Source organism: Dama dama, unplaced genomic scaffold, assembly GCF_033118175.1.
Source record: "Dama dama isolate Ldn47 unplaced genomic scaffold, ASM3311817v1 ptg000115l, whole genome shotgun sequence".
In the NCBI taxonomy this organism is placed as follows: domain Eukaryota; kingdom Metazoa; phylum Chordata; class Mammalia; order Artiodactyla; family Cervidae; genus Dama; species Dama dama.
The window spans coordinates 1,412,991-1,416,692 of NW_026870926.1; positions in this window are offsets into that span (position 1 = coordinate 1,412,991).

The window sequence follows — 3,702 nt, forward strand, 5'->3', positions numbered from 1 at the left end:
AAGGTGTGAAAAATATGAAGAGCTTCAAAAGGTGCCAAAAATATGAGGAGCATGAAACGGTCTGAAAAATATGAGGAGCATGAAGCGGTGTTGAAAAACATGAAGAGCCTGAAAACGTGTGAAAAATATGCAGAGCTTCAAAAGGTGTGAAAAATATGAAGAGCTTCAAAAGGTGTCAAAAATGAGATGAGCATGAAACGGTCTGAAAAATAGGAGGAGCAGAAACGGTTTTCAAAAACATGAAGATCCTGAAAAGGTGTGAAAAATATGAAGAGCCACAAAACGTGTCAAAAATATGAGGAGTATGAAACGGTCTGAAAAATAGGAGGAGCATGAAGCGTTGTTAAACACATGAAGAGCCTGAAAAGGTGTGAAAAATATGAAGAGCTTCAAAATATGTCAAAAATATGAGGACCATGAAACGGTCTGTAACATAGGAGGAGCATGAAACAGGAGGAGCGTGAAGTGCTGTTCAAAAATATAAAGAGCCTAAAAAGGTGTGAAAAATATGAAGAGCTTCAAAAGGTGTGAAACATATGAGAAGCATGAAACGGTCTGAAATATTGGAGCAGCATGAAGGGTTCTGGAAAAACATGAAGAGCTTGAAAAGCTTTGAAAAATATGAAGAGCTTCAAAAATGTGAAAAATATGAAGAGCTTCAAAAGGTGTGAAAAATATGAAGAGCCTCAAAAAATGTCAAAAATATGAGGAGTATGAAACGGTCTGAAAAATAGGAGGAGCATGAAGCGTTGTTAAAAACATGAAGAGCCTGAAAAGGTGTGAAAAATATGAAGAGCTTCAAAAGGTGTCAAGAATATGAGGAGCATGAAACGGTCTGAAAAATAGGAGGAGCAGAAACGGTTTTCAAAAACATGAAGATCCTGAAAAGGTGTGAAAAATATGAAGAGCCACAAAACGTGTCAAAAATATGAGGAGTATAAAACGGTCTGAAAAATAGGAGGAGCATGAAGCGTTGTTAAATACATGAAGAGCCTGAAAAGGTGTGAAAAATATGAAGAGCTTCAAAAGGTGTCAAAAATATGAGGAGCAAGAAACGATCTGAAAAATAGGAGGACCATGATGTGGTGTTCAAAAACATGAAGAGCCTGAAAAGCTGTGAGAAATATGAAGAGCTTCTAAAGGTGTCAAAAATATGAGGAGCATGAAATGGTCAGCAAAAAGAGGAGCATGAAGTGGTGTTGAAAAACATGAAGAGCCTTAAAACGTGTGAAATATATGAAGAGCTTCAAAAGGTGTCAAAAATATGAGGAGCAAGAAACGGTCTGAAAAATAGAAGGAGCATGAAGTGGTGTTCAAAAACATGAAGAGCCTGAAAACGTGTGTAAAATATGAAGAGCTTCAAATGGTGTCAAAATTATGAGGAGCATTAAACGGTCTGAAAAATAGGAGGAGAATGAAGCCATGTTCAAAAACATGAAGAGCCTGAAAAGGTGTGAAATATATGAAGAGCCTAAAACGTGTCAAAAATATGAGGAGTATGAAACGGTCTGAAATATAGCAGGAGCATAAAGTGGTGTTGAAAAATATGAAGAGCCTGAAAACGTGTGAAAAATATGAAGAGCTTCAAAAATGTGAAAAATATGAAGAGCTTCAAAAGGTGTGAAAAATATGAAGAGCTTCTAAAGTTGTCAAAAATATGAGTAGCATGAATCGGTCTGAAAAACAGGAGGAGCATGAAGCGGTGTTCAAAAACATGAAGAGCCTGAAAAGGTGTGAAAAAAATGCAGAGCTTCAAAAGGTGTCAAAATATGAGGAGCATGAAACGGTCTGAAAAATAGGAGGAGCATGAAGCGGTGTTCAAAAACAAGAAGAGCCTGAAAAGATGTGAAAAATATGAAGAGCCTCAAAAAATGTCAAAAATATGAGGAGTATGAAACGGTCTGAAAAATAGGAGGAACAAGAAGCAGTGTTGAAAAACATGAAGAGCCTGAAAAGGTGTGAAAAATATGAAGTGCTTCAATAGGTGTCAAAATTATGAGGAGCATTAAATGGTCTGAAAAATAGGAGGTGCATGAAGCGGTGTTCAAAAACATGAAGAGCCTGAAAAGGTGTGAAAAATATGAAGAGCTTCAAAAGGTGTCAAAATATGAGGAGCATGAAACGGTCTGAAAAATATGAGCAGCTTGACACGGTGATCAAAAACATGAAGAGGCTGAAAAGATGTGAAAAATATGAGGAGATTCAAAACGTGTCAAAAATATGAGGAGCATGAAACGGTCTGAAAATAGGAGGAGCATGAAGTGGTTGTGAAAAACATGAAAAGCCTGAAAACCTGTGCAAAATATGAAGAGCTTCAAAAAGTATGAAATACACGAGGAGCATGAAACGTTCTGAAAAATAGGAGGAGCATGGAGCGGTGTTCAAAAACATGAAGAGCCTGAAAAGGTGTGAAAAGTATGAAGAACTTCAAAAGGTATCAAATATATGAGGAGCAGGAAACGGTCTGAAAAATAGGAGGAGCATGAAGCGGTGTCAAAAACACGAAGAGCCTGAAAGTTGTGAAAAATATGAAGAGCTTTAAAAGGTGTCAAAAATATGAGAAGCATGAAACGTTCTGAAAAATAGGAGGATCATGAAACGTTGTTCAAAAATATGAAGAGCTTGAAAAGGTGTGAAAAAAATGAAGAGCTTCAAAAATATGAAAAATATGAAGAACTTCAAAAGGTGTGAGAAATATGAAGAGCTTCAAAAGGGGTCAAAAATCTGAGGAGCATGAAACGATCTGAAAAATAGGAGGAGCATGACGCGCTGTTCAAAAACATGAACAGCCTGAAAAGATGTGAAAAATATGAAGAGCTTCAAAAGGTGTGAAAAATATGAAGAGCTTCAAAAGGTGTCAAAAATTAGATTAGCATGAAAGGGTCTGAAAAAATAGAAGGAGCATGAAGTGGTGTTGAAAAAAATGGAAAGCCTGAAAAAGTCTGAAATATATGAAGAGCTTCAAAAGGTGTGAAAAATATGAAGAACTTCAAAAGGTGTCAAAAATATGAGGAGCATGAAACGGTCTGAAAAACAGGAGGAGCGTGAAGTGGTTTTGAAAAACATGAAGAGGCTGAAAAGGTGTGCAAAATATGAAGAGCTTCAAAAGATGTGAAATACATGAGGAGCATGAAACGGTCTGAAAAATAGAAGGAGCATGACGCGGTGTTCAAAAACATGCAGAGACTGAAAACGTGTGAAAAATATGAAGAGCTTCAAAAAGGGTCAAAAATTAGATTAGCATGAAAGGGTCTGAAAAATAGGAGGAGCATGAAGTGGTGTTGAAAAAGATGAAGAGCCTTAAAACATGTGAAAAATATGAAGAGCTTCAAAAATATGAAAAATATGAAGAGCTTCAAAAGATTTCAAAAATGAGATGAGAATGAAAGGGTCTGAAAAATAGGAGGAGCATGAAGCGGTGTTGAAAATGATGAAGAGGCTGAAAAGGTGTGAAAAATATGAAGAGCTTCAAAAGATGTGAAAACCAGGAGGAGCAAGAAATGGTCTGAAAAATAGGAGGAGCATGAAGCGGTGTTGAAAAACATGAAGAGCCTGAAAAGGTGTGAAAAATACGAGGAGCTTCAAAAGGAGTCAAAAATGTGAGGAGCAAGAAACGATTTGAAATATAGGAGGAGCATGAAGCGGTGTTGAAAACCATGAAGTGCCTGAAAATGTGTGAAAAATATGAAGAGCTTCAAAAGG